The sequence below is a fragment of the Balaenoptera ricei genome, chromosome 17 (assembly GCF_028023285.1).
Source record: "Balaenoptera ricei isolate mBalRic1 chromosome 17, mBalRic1.hap2, whole genome shotgun sequence".
Classification (NCBI taxonomy): domain Eukaryota; kingdom Metazoa; phylum Chordata; class Mammalia; order Artiodactyla; family Balaenopteridae; genus Balaenoptera; species Balaenoptera ricei.
In genome coordinates this window covers 32,023,862-32,046,693 of record NC_082655.1, presented here as the reverse complement: position 1 = coordinate 32,046,693, position 22,832 = coordinate 32,023,862, and the positions used below count along the sequence as shown (strand labels likewise).

Here is a 22,832-nt window from a genome sequence, read left to right as displayed (position 1 = left end):
CCACCCCTCTAGGTGGTCACAAAGCACCAAGCTGATCTCCCTGTGCTATGTGGCTGCTAATTTACTTTTATAAACTATTTGAATACCTAATATTTGGTCAGTGTTTGTAAGTATTTTATAAATTCTTATAAAGATTTATTCTTTGTTTATAGGAACCAGAATATCTAACATCTAGTTTTGTGCATATAGGTTCTATTTTGTTAATTATGTTGTTCAGATTCTTTATATCCTTATTTTTTGAGTCCGCATGTATAGTATTGTGTTAATGGCTTAATGTTTTCCACTCAATGGTATTGATTTTTTAATGAATATCCTATAACTTGAATTTGCTAAATCCTTAAATCTTGCATGATACTAGTATTGTCAGCATACATTTTTGTCTGTGTTTTCACATGGAAACATCTTTAACCGTTTTAAATGTTTAATGAAAAAATTAATATGCTTCTGTTTTTCATCCCAACCTTAAACTTGTTCAGTTATCTGTCCTATTATATATTGCGTTCTGTTTTTGTGCTCCTAATGATTATACTCTAACTTTGTTTTTTTGAGTATATTGTTACTGCTTGGTTTTAATATCTTTAAACATATGGAAAGTAGAGGTCCTACTAAATGTTATCTTAAAGTAGTACCCAATTTGTTTTTAAAAGTCTATTTTTATCTAATTATCAAAACCAAAATAATTTAGCTTCCTTTTAGAGAGGAATAAAAATTGGGTGCTTTGCCTTCTTTTCAACCCCACTTCCCTATTCTCTGTTAATCAAATTTATGTTTGCTAATCTTGTTAATATTTAATACCTTTTAAATATATGTTGTCTAATATTCTATTTTTTTTTACTGTAGTTCAAACAAGCATTTAGACTCATTAGAATCAAACTTCTTTTATTTGTAATTTGACATTTTTTTAAAGTATCTTTTTATTTTTAGTAAGTTTCAGTTTTCCCTGCAAATTATTTTTAAGCACAGTTTTCCCATTCTTAATGGCTAGTAATTCATCTCTCTGAAATTAGGAAAGCATCTTTTAAATAAGGTCTGCAGAAATGATGTCTTATGATGTAGTGTCTGAGGCAGACACTGTGACTGCCTGATCTGAGCAGATCTGAGAGTGTTTTGGTCAACATCACATATAAATTTCAGAGTCAACTGAATATTATGTTCTTTTATAGCTTTTCCCTGTAAGGTTGTGCTAGTTTTTCCTTCTGCTTTTTGCCATTTATTTATTCTTTTTAGGTGATTTACGTTGGTATAGCGATAGCTTTGGGGAGCGAAGGATTGACTTGGTGGTAAAAAGATGATTCTGTCTTTACTCTTGCTCTTTCACAATACAAGCATGAACTTGATATTGATTTTGGTTTTTTTCCTTAATCTCAAGTATAGGGACTTTCTTCCAGTCTAGAAATTCTTAATATACATAAATTCTTGATATTATACATATTGTCAATTCATCATTTCCTCAGTTTACTTAAATTTAGGCGTATATATTATTAGTGGGTTGCAGCTGTATAACCAGTTTTCTCTAGTTGTCCTTTCCTACCTCTCATCTTTTTAACCTGTTTATATCTTTCTCTGCATTCTCATGTGGTTTCTCATCATTTGTCATCAACATCATTAATTCCATTTTTCTGGAAATGCTTATCATTATACTTTTTATTTTGGTTATTGTGATTTTATTGTGAGAGTCTTTTCTTATTATATATTTAGTTGGTTTGAAAGAATACCTTAAAATCTTACTGAAAACATGAAGCATATTTTAAAAATATTTTAGCATTTATAAAGTAAATATATTTCTGAGGAATACAGGGAAGGCTTTCCTTCTTAGTCATTAACATATTGTTTGTCTTATTTCAAAATTGCCCCCCCATCTCTAACCCCCAACTCCAGGAGCCCTTATTTTATATATATTTTTCAACATACTGAAATGACAGAGATAGCCAGGCTGTAAAGCAGAGGGTCAGCACACTTCAGGATTTCTGTCATCTCCTTCAGCTTTGTCCTGGTTGTTAGTTCTTTCTCCTTCTCAGAGGTAAAGATGGCAAAGCCAGGATGGTACAGAGTAGAATGCCTTGCATGGTTCCTGGCCAGGGGCAGATAGATACTCAGTTCATGATGTTTTGTGATCTCCCTGAAGTTGCAAAGGGACCAAAATTGTGATACTTGTGGAAGGCTAGTCATGCTAAGGAACTTGATACACTGCAGTTTTGGCCATAGGCGCTAAGTTCTTACCACAAATAATAGAAAATGAAACAGCCCAGAGGAGAGCTCTAAAGGATTTAGGAAGCTGGAGGATAAGTAGGTTCTAACAATCGGGAATACACTCTTGTTCTTGTGCACTATCGTTGCTTCAGCCAATTTCATGAGGTTTTTAAAGAAGTGGCTTTGGGTCTTCATTCACACAAACATATTCTTAGAAATACACTTCTGTGTTGTAGAAAATAGATTTTATTGTCTAACCTATTTTAGAGAGGTTTTTTTTTACCCATATTATTTTTTCTTCTTTGTTTTAAATTTGTTTAAATTTAATGGTTGAGTTAGTGGTCTGTCACAGTCTATTTATTTATTTATTAATACATCTTTATCAGAGTATAATTGCTTCACAATGCTGTGTTAGTTTCTGTTGCACAACAAAGTGAATCAGCCATATGCATGATACACAAGATGTTACTGTATCTTGTATATAGTAACAAGAGAGGTTGCTTTTAAAATTTTTAGCTCAACACAGTATGAATCTGAATTTTTCCTTGTTGACGTTTTCCTTGCTGATCTGTATAGTTCTTAAGTAATTCAACCAAATTAGGACAACTCAGCTCGCTTTGAGTTGTGTTAAATGCTTCAGACTATCTCTGACTTCCTCAGTGAAGGAACTTTTCTCTCAATTTTGCAACCCTCCCAAACCTACATGCAAATACACTTTGCACTTTATTCCCCATTTCACATATTGCTTCTTTCAAGGAGTTTGTGAAATTTTCAGTAGCTGTGTATAGAATCCTGGCAGATTTCTTGAGAACATTTTAGATTCTCAACTCATCAACAGCTCATGAAAAAGATCAGATCTACCTCCCACCCCCAACCCTATCCCTCACTGTAACTCTTCACTGACAGCCACATATGGTAAGAAACAAAACAAAACCAAAGAAAAAGGTAACAGTTTCCACAACCTAATTTAGAACTGCCTCATTTGTGTCACAGTTAGATCTCCAAAAAGCTCTGGGAAGCATGATGGAATGGAATTTCCCCACAACTTCTGCATGAGCCAACTCTCCATATGGTACATGAATACTTATCAAGAGCAATGGATAAAATAAATGTCCAGACTGATCTTGTATGTCTCTTCAGATGTGGAAAGGAGACCTCATAGAAAATGATGCTACAGAATTAATGAGTTTCATTTTATATCATTGCATACACCATAGCCTCCCAAATAGGATAAGGTGTTCTTGGGCAAAGCAGAACTAAATATAGAGGAACCAAATGATCTCAAGGGTTTACAGTTGAGAGATAATCGTCCATTCTTATCTTGCCCCTCATACTATTGTAAGAATGTCATAACTCAGATCTGCTTCACTCTCCCCTTTTTCCAGGCTTGGAACACTGATCACTAGTGTTCCAATGTGTGGTCTGTATTAGAATAACTTGAGACGCAGGATTAAAATACTGATTCCTGGGTTCTATCCCAGAGCTGCTGAATCTTTTGGAGTGGGGCTTGAAAGTCTGCATTTTCATCAAACATTCCGTGTGAATCTAATTCACACTAAAGTTGGTGCTCATTACAGTAGAGACTAGAGGCTAAGACTTGGGACAAAGAGGAGGATGGCAGAACCAGCAATAGGCACCATGGTTTCCCTCTGAGGAAGCAGAGGGCAGCAGGGTATGTTTTCACAAATGTTTTTCTATACTCCTTTAATACTTAAGCTAGGAACTTCCCTGGTGGTCCAGCAGTTAAGACTCCACGTGTCCACGGCAGGGGGCATGGGTTTGACCCCCGGTCCGTGGAACTAAGATCCCACATGCTGCATGGTGTGGCCAAAAAGTAAAAAAAAAAAAAGATACTTGAGCTAAGTGTTAGCCTGATCCAAGATAGAAGGCTGGAATGGGAAAGATGGTGTGGGGTGGAGTGGTGCTGGGTGACAGGTGCATACTTCCTTTTCACTGTCAGAAAGCATAGGGTAATAATAACAGCTCGGGTGGGGGGGATCAGATTGAATCCCTATAGTTAATAGTGAATGTCATCCATTATTTGATTTAATTTCTTGCATTTTCTGGTAAGATTGACTTGTTTATATTTTTCCAAGTCAAGAGTAAAATATTTTAGGTATATAAAAGCAGGGAATGGGGGCTGATAGAATGAGGTTTTTACACAACGGCAGAAAAATTAAATCTGAACTAGGGAAAGATTATTAACATATAAAAATCATCCATATAGTTTGCTTCATGCTGTTTATAGTGTACTGGTTCTAAATAGTAATTGCCCAATAGAAAATAACAGCAAAGAAGAACAACAAAACTAGACCAAAAGCAGACTAAAAAAAAAAAGAAGAAACATTAATTCATGTTTAAGGTGAACTTTTTTGAAGGCAGGAAGTTGTTTATTTCTAGATTATTCAAGTTAGATGTATTTGTCTGGTTAACAAGAGTTAGAAAACATGGATTTAAGACTGCAAATTCTCCTGTACTTGTTGCCAATGCATTGAATATTAGGCAAGTCCTGATAATTCTGATATTCTGGAATTTTCTATTTGGAAGGAAGGAATGTGCATTTCTTTGGCTCAAGTGAGAGGGTGATTGGGGTTGAATAGCTGCTGGTGAGAACCTTTCTAAGTTTTTTTTTTTTTTTTTTTTTTTTTTTAATTTATTTTTGGCTGTGCTGGGTCTTCAGTTCGTGCGAGGGCTTTCTCTAGTTGCGGCAAGTGGGGGCCACTCTTCATCGCGGTGCGGGGACCGCTCTTCATCGCGGTGCGCGGGCCTTTCACTATCTCGGCCCCTCCCGTTGCGGGGCACAGGCTCCAGACGCGCAGGCTCAGTAGTTGTGGCTCACGGGCCCAGCTGCTCCGTGGCATGTGGGATCTTCCCAGACCAGGGCTCGAACCCGTGTCCCCTGCATTAGCAGGCAGATTCTCAACCACTGCGCCACCAGGGAAGCCCCTAAGTTTTTATTAAGTATGGCTATATAATCAGTATTGAAATAAGAACTTTATAACTTACCACCTTCAATAGAGTTAGTAAATTCATTTGTACTCTTACAGCTTAAAGGAAAAAATGAAATTCTATTCAATTGGGCAAGAAGCTGCCATGACCAGTTTTTTCCCCTCATATGATATATATACACATACTCATACACATGTGTGTGTGTATGTGTATATATATATGCCATATAGATGCTTATGCCAGAAGTGCATAGGAGAACGTCTCCTGGAGGCTGGTGCAGGGTTTACAACTCAGACACTGGAGGGCCGCGAGTCACCACGGGGAGTTCATTTATGTGAGCTCTCCACCTTTTGGCTTACCCTATAACTTCTGCCTGTAAAGGTGCTTGCTTTTATTCCATTGTAGGCTTTGTTGCCAAAGACAGAGGATATTTTCTTTTTAAGAGAGCCCTTAGATGCTTCCTCCACATTGCCACTGCTGGAGCAGGGTGGATAAGCTCCCTTTGTTATCACTGGCACCCTACCTGCTCTCCTAATTCTCCAGAGAGCAAGTGTTCTTAAAAATATAGCTATATTGAGTGCCTCTGTGTCTTTAGATACTCGTTTAATGTGTTAGTATAAAATAAAAGTCTTTTTCAACATACTTTTTATGGAGAAGTGCTTTCTGGGGCCTCTTGAGATGTTCACAAGCACTGAATTGAGGTACCTTTATGGTGATTTAATGACAACATAGAACACTTGTTATAAAGTGCCCTTTTGATATATATCCCAGGGCATGGCACAGTTAGAGCCCGGTGAACATGTTGATTTTGTTTTCACCTTCACTCACCAAGCTACCCCCACCACCCATCGTCTTGTTAGGGTTTTATAACTATAGATCTGGGTTTTTTTCATCCCCCAAAGATGAAAGCAATCTGCCAGAATGGAAATTTGGAAAATTACACATACACCTGTGAAATTAGGCAAATTCTTACTAAGTTTGTATTCCAACCAATGCACAGGATCCACAACAATGCTTTGTTTTGTGTGAAGAATTGTTTTTCTGGCTGTGCAAAGAACATGTGTGCAGGACTGTACAGGCTTAGAGAGACTATTCATCATTATTTACGGTGTCAAACCCAAAAGGAGGGCCAAATTGTCAGCATTCCAGGCGCAGGAGGCCACACCTATTCGTGAAAAATGGAACAGATTTCTGTAGTTGCCCGCACCTGGACTGTTCCGTTCAAGGCGGTGGTGCTAGGACATGTAGTTTTGTGAGCCACATGTGTAGGTTAACAATGGAGGTTAGCCACGATGCTGCGCCATAAAATCCCGGAGACCACACTTGGGCTGTGCACCGGCCTGATTATAATCAGGGGTTGGAGCGAGGGATGATGAGTGGAGGAAATGTGTGTGATCTGGCTGGGACCTCTCGCTCCACACTGATTGCCACCGATTGATGGGCCTGCTCTGCCTGACTTGGCAGAACACCTTTTATTCTGCCAAGGAAGTACCTTCCTTTTTATCTCATGAGACGCTAGACCCTCAGAATAGGAGGATAGGGAGAACGCCGTGCTGTTTGAAGCTTTTGGTCTTCAAAAGACTCACACAGCAGACTGTAATTTTTAAAAATTGAGATGCTGTCCCCATTTGTAGAAAGACTTTTTTTCTATACCGTAGACGGACACACATGAGGAGCTTTTTTAGTCAAATTTCCTGATCAATTGTTTCCGTTATCCAGGGCTCCTAGGAGGGTACGAAGAAGTAACATTTGGGATCAGCCTGAAGCGGCTACAGTCTATTCCATGTCATCCCAGAATTGTCTGAAATGATGTGATTGGAGCACTTGCTGGACTCTGACATTATTTGGGAGAACAATTAACCAGCACTAAATAAACACACCTAACCTACCACTAATCAGGAGTGACTGTACTGAGTGGCCCAGGTGAAAAGTATTTTGGTCACAATCAGCTGCAGTAAACAAGGTGTCTATGCTTAACTTGGGCATGGAGCCTGTATTTTTTTTTTTAATAGATCTTTATTGGGGTATAATTGCTTCGCAATACTGTGTTAGTTTCTGTTGTAAACCAAAGTGAATCAGCCATGTGCATACATATGTCCCCATATCCCCTCCCTCTTGAGCCTCCCTCCCATCCTCCCTATCCCACCCCTCTAGGTCATCCAAAAGCACTGAGCTGATATCCCAGTGCTATGTGGCTGCTTCCCACTAGCTATTTATTTTACGTTTGGTAGTGTGTATATGTCCATGCCACTCTCACTTTGCCCCAGCTTACCCTTCCCCCTCCCCGTGTCCTCAAGTCCATTCTCTACGTCTGCATCTTTGTTCCTGTCCTACCCATAGGTTCTTCAAAACCTTTTTTTTTCTTTTAGATTCCATATATATGTATTAGCATATGGTATTTGTTTTTCTCTTTCTGAATTACTTCACTCTGTATGACAGACTCTAGGTCCATCCACCTCACAACAAATAACTCAATTTCATTTATTATTATGGCTGACTAATATTCCATTGTATATATGTGCCACATCTTCTTTATCCATTCATCTGTCATTGGACACTTAGGTTGCTTCCATGTCCTGGCTATTGTAAATAGAGCTGCAATGAACATTGTGGTACATGTCTCTTTTTGAATTATTGTTCTCTCAGGGTATATGCCCAGTAGTGGGATTGCTGCGTTGCATGGTAGTTCTATTTTTAGGTTTTAAAGGAACCTCCATACTGTTCTCCATAGTGGCTGCACCAATTTACATTCCTACCAACAGTGCAAGAGGGGTCCCTTTTCTCCACACCCTCTCCAGCAATTATTGTTTGTAGATTTTTTGATGATGGCCATTCTGACTGGTGTGAGATGATACCTCATTGTAGTTTTGATTTGCATTTCTCTAATGATTAGTGATGTGGAGCATCCTTTCATGTGTTTGTTGGCAATCTGTATATCTTCTTTGGAGAAATGCCTATTTAGGTTTTCTGCCCATTTTTGGATTGGGTTGTTTGTTTTTTTGATATTGAGCTGCATGAGCTGCTTGTATATTTTGGAGATTAATCCTTTGTCAGTTGCTTCGTTTGCAAATATTTTCTCCCATTCTGAGGGTTGTCTTTTCATCCTGTTTATGGTTTCCTTTGCTGTGCAAAAGCTTTTAAGTTTCATTAGGTCCCATTTGTTTATTTTTGTTTTTATTTCCCTTTTTCTAGGAGGTGGGTAAAAAAGGATCTTGCTGTGATTTATGTCATAGAGTGTTCTGCCTATGTTTTCCTCTAAGAGTTTTATAGTGTCTGGCCTGACATTTAGGTCTTTAATCCATTTTGAGTTTATTTTTGTGTATGGTGTTAGGGAGTGTTCTAATTTCATTCTTTTACATGTAGCTGTCCAGTTTTCCCAGCACCACTTATTGAAGAGGCTGTCTTTTCTCCATTGTATACTCTTGCCTCCTTTATCAAAAATAAGGTGACCATCTGTGCGTGGGTTTATTTCTGGGCTTTCTATCCTGTTCCATTGATCTATATTTCTGTTTTTGTGCCAGTACCATACTGTCTAGATTACTGTAGCTTTGTAGTATAGTCTGAATTCAAGGAGCCTGATTCCTCCAGCTCTGTTTTTCTTTCTCAAGATTGCTTTGGCTATTCAGGGTCTTTTGTGTTTCCATAAATATTGAAAATTCTTTTGTTCTAGTTCTGTGAGAAATTCCATTGGTAGTTTGATAGGGATTGTATTGAATCTGTAGATTCCTTTGGGTAGTATAGTCATTTTCACAATGTTGATTCTTCCAATCCAAGAACATGGTATATCTCTCCATCTGTTTGTAACATCTTTAATTTCTTTCATCAGTGTCTTATAACTTTCTGCATACCAGTCTTCTGTCTCCTTAGGTAGGTTTTTTCCTAGGTATTTTATTCTTTTTGTTGTGGTAAATGGGAGTGTTTCCTTAATTTCTCTTTCAGATTTTTCATCATTAGTGTATAGGAATGCAGAGTTTTCTGTGCATTAATGTTGTATCCTGGTATGTTACAAAATTCATTGATTAGCTCTAGTAGTTTTCTGGTAGCATCTTTAGGATTCTCTATGTATAGTATCATGTCATCTTCAAATAGTGACAGCTTTACTTCTTCTTTTCTGGTTTGGATTCCTTTTATTTCTTTTTCTTCTCTGATTGCTGTGGCTAAAACTTCCAAAGCTATGTTGAATAATAGTGGTGAGAGTGGACAACTTTGTCTTGTTCCTGATCTTAGAGGACATGGTTTCAGTTTTTCACCATTGAGAACGATGTTGGCTGTGGATTTATCATATGTGGCCTTTATTATGTTGATGTAAGTTCCCTCTATGCCTACTTTCTGGATGGTTTTTATCATAAATGGGTGTAGAATTTTGTCGAAAGCTTTTTCTGCATCTATTGAGTTGATCATATGGTTTTTCTCCTTCAGTTTGTTAATATGGTGTATCACATTGATTGATTCACATATATTGAAGAATCCTTGCATTCCTGGGATAAAACCAGTTGATCATGGTGTATGATCCTTTTAATGTGCTGTTGGATTCTGTTTGCTAGTGTTTTGCTGAGGATTTTTGCATCTATATTCATCAGTGATATTGGCCTGTAGTTTTCTTTCTTTGTGACATCTTTGTCTGGTTTTGGTACCAGGGTGATTGTGGCCTTGTAGAATGAGTTTCGGAGTGTTCCTCCCTCTGCTATATTTTGGAAGAGTTTGACAAGGATAGATGTTAGCTCTCCTCTAAATGTTTGATAGAATTCGCCTGTGAAGCCATCTGGTCCTGGGCTTTTGCTTGTTGGAAGATTTTTAATCACAGTTTCAATTTCAGTGCTTGTGATTGGTCTGTTTAAATTTTCTATTTCCTCCTGGTCCAGTCTCGGCAGGTTGTGCTTTTCTAAGAATTTGTCCATTTCTTCCAGGTTGTCCATTTTGTTGGCATATAGTTGCTTGTAGTAATCTCTCATGATCCTTTGTATTTCTGCAGTGTCAGTTGTTACTTCTCCTTTTTCATTTCTAATTCTATTGATCTGAGTCTTCTCCCTTTTTTTCTTGATGAGTCTGGCTAATGGTTTATCAGTTTTGTTTATCTTCTCAAGGAAACAGCTTTTAGTTTTATTGATCTTTGCCATTGTTTCCTTCATTTTTTTTTTCATTTATTTCTGATCTGATCTTTATGATTTCTTTCCTTCTGCTAACTTTGGGGTTTTTTTGTTCTTCTTTCTGTAATTGCTTTAAGTGTCTGGTTAGGTTGTTTATTTGAGATGTTTCTTGTTTCTTGAGGTAGGATTGTATTGCTATTAACTTCCCTCTTAGAACTGCTTTTTCTGCATCCCATAGGTTTTGTGTCATCGTGTTTTCATTGTCATTTGTTCTAGGTATTTTTTGACTTCCTCTTTGATTTCTTCAGTGATCTCTTGGTTGTTTAGTAGTGTATTTAGTGTATTGTTTAGCCTCCATGTGTTTGTGTTTTTTACAGAGTATTTTTCTTGTAATTGATATCTTGTCTCATAGCGTTGTGGTTGGAAAAGATACTTGATACGATTTCAATTTTCTTAAATTTACCAAGGGTTGATTTGTGACTCAAGGTATGATCTGTCCTGGAGAATGTTCCACGAGCACTTGAGAAGAAAGTGTATTCTGTTGTTCTTGGATGGAATGTCCTATAAATATCAATTAAATCCATCCTGTTTAATGTATCATTTAAAGCTTGTGTTTCCTTATTTATTTTCATTTTGGATGATCGGTCCATTGGTGAAAGTGGGGTGTTAAAGTCCCCTACTATGATTGTATTACTGTCGAGTTCCCTGTTTATGGCTGTTAGCATTTGCCTTATGTATTGAGGTGCTCCTATGTTGGGTGCATAAATATTTACAATTGTTATATCTTCTTCTTGGATTGATCCCTTGATCATTATATAGTGTCCTTCTTTGTCTCTTGTTAATAGTCTTTATTTTAAAGTCTATTTTGTCTGATATGAGAATTGCTACTCCAGCGTTGTTTTGATTTCCATTTACAGGGAATATGTTTTTCCATCCCTTCACTTTCAGTCTGTATGTGTCCCTAGGTCTGAAGTGGGTCTCTTGTAAGCAGCATAAATATGGGTCTTGTTTTTGTATCCATTCCACCAGTCTATGTCTTTTGGTTGGAGCATTTAATCCATTTACATTTAAGGTAGTTATTGATATGTATGTTCCTACTACCATTTTCTTAATTGTTTTGGCTTTGTTATTGTAGGTCTTTTCCTTCTCTTGTGTTTCCTGCCTAGAGAAGTTCCTTTAGGATTTGTTGTAAAGCTGGTTTGGTGGTGCTGAATTCTCTTAGCTTTTGCTTGTCTGTAAATGTTTTAATTTCTCTGTCGAATCTGAATGAGATCCTTGCTGGGTAGAGAAATCTTGGTTGTAGGTATTTCCCTTTCATCACTTTAGATACCTCCTGCCACTCCCTTCTGGCTTGCAGAGTTTCTGCTGAAAGATCAGCTGTGAACCTTATGGGGATTCCCTTGTATGTTATTTGTAGTTTTTCCCTTGCTGTTTTTAATATTTTTTCTGTGTATTTAATTTTTTATAGTTTGATTAATATGTGTCTTGGCGTGTTTCACCTTGGATTTATCCTGTATGGGACTCTCTGTGCTTCCTGGACTCGATTGACTATTTCCTTTCCCATATTAGGGAAGTTTTCAACTGTAATCTCTTCAAATATTTTCTCAGTCCCTTTCTTTTTCTCTTCTTCTTCTGGGACCCCTATAATTCGAATGTTGGTGCATTTAATGTTGTCCCAGAGGTCTCTAAGACTGTCCTCATTCTTTTCATTCTTTTTTCTTTATTCTGCTCTGTGGTAGTTATTTCCACTCTTTTATCTTCCAGGTCACTTATCCATTCTTCTGTCTCAGTTATTCTGCTATTGATTCCTTCTAGAGGATTTTAATTTCATTTACTGTGCTGTTCATCATTGTTTGTTTGCTCTTTAGTTCTTCTAGGTCCTTGTGAAATGTTTCTTGTATTTTCTCCATTCTATTTCCAAGATTTTGGATCAACTTTACTATCATACTCTGAATTCTTTTTCAGGTAGACTGACTATTTCCTCTTCATTTGTTTGGTGTGATGGTCTTTTACCTTGGTGCTTCATCTGTTGTGTGTTTCTCTGTCTTCTCATTTTGCTTAACTTACTGTGTTTGGGGTCTCCTTTTCACAGGCTGCAGGTTTGTAGTTCCCGTTGTCTTTTGGTGTCTGTTCACAGTGGCTAAATTTGCTTCAGTGTGGTGTGTAGGCTTCCTGGTGGAGGGGACTGTTGCCTGTGTTCTGGTGGATGAGGCTGGATCGTGTCTTTCTGGTGGGCAGGGTCGTGTCTGGTGGTGTGTTTTGGGGTGTCTGTGCACTTATTATTACTTCAGGCACCCTCTCTCTAATGAGTGGGGTTGTGTTCCTGTCTCACTAGTTGTTTGGCATAGGGTGTCCAGCACTGTAGCTTGCTGGTCGTTGAGTGGAGCTGGGTCTTCACGTTGAGATGGAGATCTCTGGGAGAGCTTTTGCCATTTGATATTACATGGAGCTGGGAGGTCTCTGGTGGACCAATGTCCTGAACTCGGCCCTCCCATCTCAGAGGAACAGGCCTGACACCTGGCCAGAACACCAAGACCCTGTCAGCCACATGGCTCAGAAGAAAAGGGAGAAAAAAAGAAAGAAAGAAAGAAAAAAAATAGAATAAAATAAAATAAAGTTATTAAAATAAAAATTTTAATAATTATTAAAAATATAAGAAAGAAATTAAAAAGAAAGAAAGAAGAGGACAACCAAACCAAAAAACAAATCCACCAATGATAACAAGCGCTAAAAACTGTACAAAAAAAAAAAAATGGACAGACAGAATCCTAGGACATATGGTAAAACAAAGGTGTACAGACAAAATCACACAAAGAAGGATACACATACACACTCACAAAAGAGAAAAAGGAAAAATATATATATATTTATATATAAAAAAAAGAGCAACCAAATCAATTAACAAATCTATCCATGATAATAAACTCTAAATACTAAATTAAGATAAACATAAAACCAGAAACAAATTAGATGCAGAAAGCAAACCCCAAGTCTACAGTTGCTCCCAAAGTCCATTGCCTCAATTTTGGGATGATTTGTTGTCTATTCAGGTATTCCAGAGATGCAGGGTACATCAAGTTGATTGTGGAGATTTAATCCTCTGCTCCTGAGGCTGCTGGGAGAGATTTCCCTTTCTCTTCTTTGTTCACACAGCTCCTGGGGTTCAGCTTTGGATTTGGACCTGCCTCTGTGTGTAGGTCGCCTGAGGGCGTCTGTTCCCCACCCAGACAGGACAGGGTTAAAGTTGCAGCTGATTAGGTGGCTCTGGCTCCCTCAGGCCGGGGGGAGGGAGGGGTACGGGGCGAGCCTGTGGCGGCCAAGGCTGACCTGACGTTGCAACAGCCTGAGGCATGCTGTGTGTTCTCCCGGGGAAGTTGTCCCTGGATCATGGGACCCTGGCAGAGGTGGGCTGCATAGGGTCCCGGGAGGGGAGGTGTGGATAGTGACCTGTGCTTACACACAGGCTTCTTGGTGGCTGCAGCAGCAGCCTTAGCATCTCATGCCTGTCTCTGGTGTCCGCGCTGATAGCCGTGGCCCACGCCCATCTCTGGAGCTCGTTTAGGTGGTGCTCTGAGTCCTCTCTCCTCACGCACCTGGAAACAATGGTCTCTTGCCAATTAGGCAGGTCCAGAGTTTTTCCCGGCCTCCCTCCCAGCTAGCTGTGGCACACTAGCCCCCTTCAGGCTGTGTTCACACAGCCAACCCCAGTCCCCTTCCTGGGATCCAACCTCCGAAGCCTGAGCCTCAGCTCCCAGCCCTGACCTGCCCCGACATCTGAGCAGACAAGCCTCTCGGGCTGGTAAGTGCTGGTCAGCACCGATCCTCTGTGTGGGAATCTCTTAGCTTTGCCCTCTGCACCCCTGTTGCTGCACTCTCCTCCGTGGCTCTGAAGCCCGCCCCCCCCGCCACCCCCCATCTCTGCCAGTGAAGGGCCTTCCTAGTGTGTGGAAACTTTTCCTCCTTCACAGCTCTCTCCCAGAGGTTCAGGTCCTGTCCCTATTCTTTTGTCTCTGTTTTTTGCTTTTTTCTTTTGCCCTACCCAGGTACATGGGGAGTTACCAGCATTCAGTAGGTGTTCTGTAGGAGTTGTTCCACATGTAGATGTATTTCTGATGTATTTGTTGGGAGGAAGGTGATCTCCATGTCTTACTCCTCCACCATCTTGAAGCAAGATATTTATTCTTTTTAACAGTTCATTAATTCTGGAGCCCTTCTAGTTGCACAGAAGTGCAAGTATGAGAAACGGAGATTTGGGGCAGCCATTTCTAGGGACACCAAGTGGTAGTTTTATAGTGTCTGATCTTACATTTAGGTCTTTAATCCATTTTGAGTTTATTTTTGTGTATGGTGTTAGGGAGTGTTCTAATTTCATTCTTTTACATGTAGCTGTCCAGTTTTCCCAGCACCACTTATTGAAGAGGCTGTCTTTTCTCCATTGTATGTTCTTGTCTCTATCGTAAATTAGGTGACCATATGTGCGTGGGTTTATCTCTGGGCATTCTATCCTGTACCATTGATGTATATTTCTGGTTTTGTGCCACTACCATACTGTCTTGGTTATTGTAGCTTTGTGGTATAGTTTGAAGTTGGGGAGTCTGATTCCATGGAGCCTGTGTTAATTGCAAAATATTATACTGTTTCTATTAAATGATAACAAAAAATATAATTTGTACTGTTACAAAGTAACTTCTAGCATTTATATTCCTGCATAGTTGTTCTCAAACTTGAGCATGCATCAGAATCACCTGCAGGGTTTGTTAAAACACAGATTGATGTACCTCACCCTCAGAGTTTCTGAAATCAGATCTGGGGTGGAGTTTGACAATTAATTTTGAATCTCTACCAAGTTCTCTGGTGACGTTAATGTTGCTGGTCCAGGGATGACATTTAGAGAACCACTGTTTGCTGTCAAACTGTAGTCAGACAGTGAAATCAGGCATCATTTTGAGAGCAGTTATTTTACAAAATGTGTTTTTAGAAGGTTCAGTCAGTAATTAATTGCACATGTAAAGAATCATTTTAATAAAGCAGGGTCAGAAAGGGTGTTATTAAACTGAAGGAATAAGTAGAGAGAAATTGATCTATGTGATGAGGTGGGGGTTATCAGATTCAAATTTTATTAAGAAGAAAAAAAAAGTTTATATATACAGTGCCCAAAACCTGATGCAAATATTTTTATTGATTTTTCTCTTGTAATTAAAAAAATTCCCCCAAATCTTTGAGGTGATATTTTTCCTTTATTTTCTGCATGTAGCCATATGCTTGCTGTATATTTTCATAAGACACAGATATGTTGCTTATGAGACAAATGCATACTGAATGTTTTTAAGGACCATATTGATTCATCTTTGCCTTATGAAATTGTTTAAGAAACTAGTAATCAGAATCCTTTGTTTAGTATCTGTTGTTTGGCTAGTGCTTTTGTTGTTATTGTGGAGTTTTAAAAAAATCAATATATACATTGTCTTTGATTTGCTCTAGAAAGAGAAAGAAATATATATCCATTCTAGAGTCAGAAGACTACAGGCTCCCCTTTCCCCCTATTTTTCATATCTCCATTTAAATAAGATAATCTATAAAAAATAACATCTCTTTTACTTATACTAATTTAATTTTGTTATATAACTATGTAGGATATTATTAACTAGTTTTGCAGAATTTAGTTTGTTAGATAAGAATACTAGCTATATTTTGATGGTGCTTTGAAGTTTCTAAAGAAAATGGATGTTTTTTCTTGTACGTCTATAAAATTATGTTTTGATTAATTCACCTAAGAAATATTTATTACCCACATATCATATCTAAGAGATTCCATGGATAGGTTCAAATCCTTTTTTTTCTGACTGATAGTGCTTTTAAAAATCTAATGTACTGTTTTCATATTCTGGGTAATACCTGATGTTTTGTTGTGACAGCAGGATTCACTTTGGGGAAATTTTTCTGCTTGCCTGATTCCACGTCCCCCAGAAAACTGCTGGCAGGCGGTGGGTAGATGGCACCTGATTTGAACAACCATGAAAGGACTGATAGCAGAATAAACTTCCTCCAACAGTATATGGGATTGGCTAAAAACTTCGGGTTTTTCCATAGGGGAAAAACCCGAATGAACTTTTTGGCCAACCTAATAATTAGTAATAATTAAAGCTATGCATCTAGACCTTTTAAAATAATTGACCTAGTATTATCCTCCTTGATTTGGTCTTCAATTTTTTTTTTTTTAATTTTATTTATTTATTTATTTATTTATTTATTTTTGGCTGTGTTGGGTCTTCGTTTCTGTGCGAGGGCTTTCTCTAGCTGCGGCGAGTGGGGGCCACTCTTCATTGCGGTGCGCGGGCCTCTCACTGTCGCGGCCTCTCTTGTTGCGGAGCACAGGCTCCAGATGCACAGGCTCAGTAGTTGTGGCTCACGGGCCTAGTTGCTCCGCAGCATGTGGGATCTTCCCAGACCAGGGCTCGAACCCGTGTCCCCTGCATTGGCAGGCGGATTCTCAACCACTGCGCCACCAGGGAAGCCCAGTCTTCAATTTTATGACAATTAAATTCAACTAAAAAATTCTTATTTGAATAACTATGAATTAAATGACATGGTTAAATGCTAGGTACCATACTTGCTCCTTCCCGTCACAAATGGAGGTAAGATAGAATTATATCAGAGGAAAAAGAAAAATGTACAAATAACTGGAATTTAAGATATCTAAGAAGCCTTTCCTGCCCTCCTTATGTTAAAATTGAGTATCTTTTTTAAAAAAATAAATTGCATGCATTATATGCATAAAGTTTGTCTCCTTCACCCAGTTATCCGCTCACTTCCGGCTGGGGCCATCCACCTTGTTTGTATACTGCTATTAACCCAGCACCCAACACAGTGCCTGCCACGTGCTTCACCCTCAGTAAATATTGGTTAGATGAATAACAAATGAATGAATAAATACATGAATACATGAAAGTCTCATAAAGAGAGCAAAATAATATACCAGACTTTCATCTATTGTACTTATTACCAATTAAGGGCATTTTATGATTGAAATACATCACAATCATAAGAAATATATAGTTTTAGTAATGAATATACTTTCATGTTTCTTTATGATAGAGTTACCGTCTTCAGTAAGCTTTATGGGGCTCTGGACTGAGACCTGATTACAAAATATGTGGATTTCAATGACATCTCTGTCACTGACTTCTTGGGTCAATGCACAAGGCACTTATTAATGAACTGATTTTTTTCAATGCCTGAGAGTAAATTAGTCATTAGAGATTCTGGTTCAAATTTATCTGGATTTTTTCATCTGACTTTGTTTTTCCTGTGATGTCAATGTTTACTATGTAAGATTAGTTGCTGCTTGCTGGGTTTGCATATGTTCTAAGCAAAATTATTTTCTTGTTAGCATTATTCACTTAATTTGAAAGTTCCCAAAACAAAGCATTTCAGGGGAAAGAAATTAAAGAATTTAAAGTGTTCTCAGATTTACATATAAGAAGTGTTAATACTGCCATCTAATAAAAATTGCCAAAAACCTTGTAGCAAAGAATATTACTCTGTTTTTATAAAATCAAAGAGTTCATTTTTTCCCCTAAAGAAACAATTTGAATAAAACCTGACCCTCTTCTCTTCTTTTTACAATGGAGTATGGTCAAATTGAACCCTCCATTAAAAATTCTCTAATATCTTTTTTTTGCATTAACATTTCAAAACTCAATTTAAATATTCACAGATCTCATTTTTAATAAACTTAACAAATTCAGGTAATTTCCTTCAACTTTATAGATTGAAGGACAGCAGTTGGTACAGATATAAAAATGATGCACAGCTATGAGCAAAGCCCCAAATCAATTATATATAAGAAATAACCTAACACATGGAAAGAAATTAATCAAAAAGAAGAATTTCTACCATGTGATTCTCTGGTCTGCTACCTGCAGGCAACAAACGCAAATGAAAAAAAATCAACATTCTTCAGGCAGATAAGAGAAAAATTAATAAAAATGTTTCCTTCCTACTAGATCCCCTGATGCAACTATTGTTAAAAGTGAGTGACTGCAGGAAGAACTTGCTCGTTTAAAATACTACTATTTTATACTACAGAAATAAGGTTTTATTCTTGCTGTTAAGCTCAATTACATGAGTGAGTATGGATTTGCACTGTCCAAAGAGCATCCCTCTTCCCTGCCCCTTGTCATTAAATGGCTCTGTGGGATATGCATGAGACAAATGTAATAGGAACCAAGTGAGTAGCATTTTGAGGTATGCCTGCAGGATAATTATGATTTATAAGGAATCTGAGTGTAGCAGCTGAAAACTCTAAGAGAGGAACTACTGGGAGCTGCAAAATATGCCCCAGATAAAGTTAGTAAAAAGGTATTAGTACTCTAAAGATAGAAATGTTCCTACTCCATAATGAGATGGGGAAGGATGCATTTTTGCGTTTTCTGCTTTTTAATTTAGAGTTGCATTTTTATTTTCCATTTCTAATTGAACAAACAGGCCATATTTGTACAGAACATATGAAACTAATAATCTTTCCTGTTAGAAAGGTTTTATGTTTTGTGTTTTATGAATACCATCCTGAAATTAACAAAGAGATATAAGGCTAGAATACAGAGGATTTGGTAACAAGACATCCAATTTAAATATTAGTCTACTGCTGCATTTCTATCACATGTAGAGAATGTAACATAAGTTTAGAATGTAAAATTCTATATCAACTCTCTCTTACCTATCAGCTAACATACAGCATACCTGTATAGAGTTTTGACATATTTGTGTATTACGTATTAAACGTAAACCAGAATTTATCTATTCCTAGTTTATATTTTCATATTTACTTTTTGAAAGGTAGCATTACATGATAAATGTGGCCCAATTATTATGTAATAATTAAAGCATGGTATATATTATTGCTTAAATTGTCAGATTTGGAGATCTCTATTGTTTTGTATATATTAGAAGGTTTTACATACCTTCTTATTCCTTTATCTGAGTGGATCTTTTGCAAACAACTTTCAAGGAGCACAAAACAGGAGCTGGCAACTTGGAGACAATACACCATTTTCATTTTCATTAATTCATTAATATTTTGAGAAATTTATTTCATCACACGTATTCTTTGTTCTGTACATGAGTAAAATAATTTAATAAAATTTTTTGATGTAAGTTTTAATATTAATAATACTATCAGATATAAAAAATGATCTGAAATGGCATACCTTAAGAAGCACCAGAATAAAAAGGTGTGGGAATATTTGTGTATTTTTGGAGGAAACTCACCCAGCAGAATTTCTGAGCACACTGTGATGGATTATTGCAATTATTGGGAATGATAATATTTTAATTCGACTTTCTTCCCACCTGTCAGTTGCAATCAAGGCTGCCCAGTATTCTGAAACAGTCTCATTTTGCTAGGTGGCTAGTCTTGTGCAGCCTCTAGAATGCTCAGAATATTAATGCATGGAGAGGAGACTGAATGCTCTCTATAGTTCCATTGTGGCAACGTGTTTGTCTTGTTTTAATCAAAAAGCATGCAAAACCTAACTAAAATAATTTATAATAAATTAATGCCAGTGAGTGCTTAAGAGAAAGAAACCCTTTTTGGGGATATTGCATCAGAACCATAGAATTTGGCATTTCTTTCCCTTCCTCATACTTGACGACGTATATTAATTCTGTAGGATTTAATTTCTTTCTTGGGTGCCTCATTCTGAAGTGCTTTGAATTTATATGAACAAAGACAGTCTGACATTTAAGTGAGGGTTAGGCTAGTTTATAGTAAGCTACCAAGGTAGGAAGTTTTTTATCAAGACAACATATGTTGAAAGACATGTATATTTGATTTAATATTTATGATGTTGGTCTTTATCATTTTTTGCATATCCTCCTTGTATTGCTTATTTTAATTCCCTTTTCTTTTAATCCTTATATATCGCCTATATTTTTTCACTAGACAAAATATAGGAGATATATTTTGTGTTTGTTTGTTTTGTCGTCTAGCTCTTCCTCCAGTGGTTTTGGATGGGTTTCAGGGATTTCTTTAACCATCTGAAATCATAGCAATAATTTTCTCATAAATTTATTTATCTGGGGAGTAGATACTCCTCAAAGATAAATTAATTTATCTGGGAAGTGCTTCTTAACCATACAAATCCAATTCTTCAGTGATTATGCTACCTTTGTATAGGGTAGGACTACTTAATCTTGAACGTTCCTTTTGTCCTTTACCAACTCCAGATCACTGAAACAACCACCAGATGAAAAATTCTCCCACACATAGGCCCAGCTTTTGCAATATCGCTTTTGGTACTGGATAACTAAGGCTTTATTGCACATTGGGAGGGTGATCGGTATTGTCAGGTGTTGTGAATCTGCATGACACTTCTTAGCTTCAGCTTTATCTTTGGGGGGCAGAAGTAGCTGTGGTCAATTCAAATGGTTCCTGAGTACCCAGTTGTCTCCCTTTCTGAAAACAGAAGTATTACTTTGCACCCACCAGAATCTTCCAGTAATCCTTATTATTCATCCAGTATAAAAGATGCCTCTACATTCTGAGAGATGATTAACAGCGTTATGGGCCCGACATACAGCATCATTGTATTCATAGCTTTAGGCTGTACAGCTAATTATTAGCATTTTTAAAATCAGGTAAATATTTATATATATAAACATTGACTATTCATTCTCGCGAGTGTGTTTGAATATCTATAAATCAAAGGCAATTGAAGAGCTGAAATTCAGATTTCCTTACACTTGCCTGCCAAGTGGCCTCAATCAAAAGTAATTTTCTCCATGAGGGCACATAGAGCTCAGTCGTAAGCCTTTTCTGAGTAGATATTATTATTTGTGTCAAATTACATGTGGTGATTTTTCTGAAGTGGACTTCTGTGCCCACTAATCCATACACAGGAGGTTCCTTCATTCCCTCCTTCATTGATGCTATTAATTGTACTTGTGCTTCAAGTGTCTCTTACCTTTTAAAATGTTAGTTTATAGCCACCGATTATCTGTAAGGTTTCCAGTTAAAGAAACATGCAATATAGAGAGTAGGGTGAGATCTAATCTTAAACCATAAATACTATACATTTTAAGAGAAATCTTTTTTGCCAGAGCCTGATTTGATAGCATGGCTAAAGAAATGGTTAGACATTTTAAAGTACAGTACATTATATCAATCTGACACGTGCTTTGGGAGCAATTATTAAATCACCTTTCTCTAGCCTGTTCTAAATATCGACAATGAGATCTCATGTATTTTGAACAATGAGCTCAATAATTTTTTTACCTTTTATTTGGGATTTTGTAGTTTGTTTTTGAAAATAAGTGCTTCTTTTCAATTACATGCTTTGAATTTCAAATCGATAGCCAACATAAAATAAAACAGCCCCTGGAATATAGAATAATATACTGTCAATTAAGATCTTATAATCTTTGATAAAAAGTTATATGTGATATACAAGCCTTTTTTGACATGTGTGTATATGTGAATGGCTTGGTTAGACTTTTATTAAGTCTATATCAATGCTTTGTGGGTTTATTTTCTTTCAGATTTTCACATGAGATTTTCCATTTAATTTCTAATGAAGTTTTAATTTAATATTATACTGTTGGAGCCAACTCGTTAAGTCAGAATATTTTAAATAATTGTTCAGTTACCTACCTCACTGGGTTATTTTAAAGATTATATAAGAAAGTGCTTTGAAAGTCCTACATGAGACACAAATGAGACAGTCTAGGTGTCTTCTTTTGACCAAACTTTTTATTAAAATTGTTGCTTGAACAAAATAAAAACATGGAAGATATTCTATTTTATTCCTCGTTAGACTCGCAATTAATAATTAGAATTATTCAGATAACTGTTTTAGTGATTGCAATCTTTTACCTTATTACTATTTTATATGTTCCTTGCATGTCTTGCTACTTGACATAATTGTTTTAAAAGGTGAAAGATTATACATTACTTGAAATAATGAATGAGAGAGAAAACCTAATATGAGATCCATGGTTTTGAATGTGGTTTGTGTTAAAACAGAATCTATGGTTTTTTAACGCTCCACCTGGAGTGGAATAAAAACCCCAACCCATTACCAGAGTGTTTGGAATTAGGACATTCTTTCTTCCTTAACATTTGTTATTTTGGAGAAAAGAAGAAAAAATAAATTTTAAAAAGCACAAAGAAACTCTGTAAGAATTTTTTCTTGGATGTCCCTTAATTTCTATCCAAAGCAACTAATTCTCTCCATGAAAATGTGTCATGTGAATTCAGCCCTTTGGGAACTTGCTTTTGGGAAAACAGCCCATATATCACTGAGCTGTATGTACCTATTCCTGTTTGCTCACACATATGTGAAGATTGTAATAAATTCACTATTTTAAATTATTTATAAAATTTCTGCTTTGGTCCTGAAAATTTCCTAGCACATTTCCAAGAAGTAAGAGAAAGAGACTGCCTAAGCCTTTTAAGTATTTAGCCTGTCTGATGAGACTGCTGACATGAGTGACAATTAGTACAAATTACCATAATTGTGTTCTTTGGAAGAAATGCTACAGTGCTTCTTTAGGAGCAAATGTGGTCTTCCGCTTAGTAAAATGAGTCGGATACTTTGATTCTTCTGG

At 37.0% G+C, this 22,832-nt stretch overlaps 1 protein-coding gene across 1 annotated transcript in view; it reads left to right on the top strand.

The window, feature by feature from the left end:
* The window catches only part of ZFPM2 (zinc finger protein, FOG family member 2), a 459,876-nt gene that overhangs the window by 78,645 nt on the left and 358,399 nt on the right, over positions 1 to 22,832 (top strand). The window lies entirely within an intron of this gene.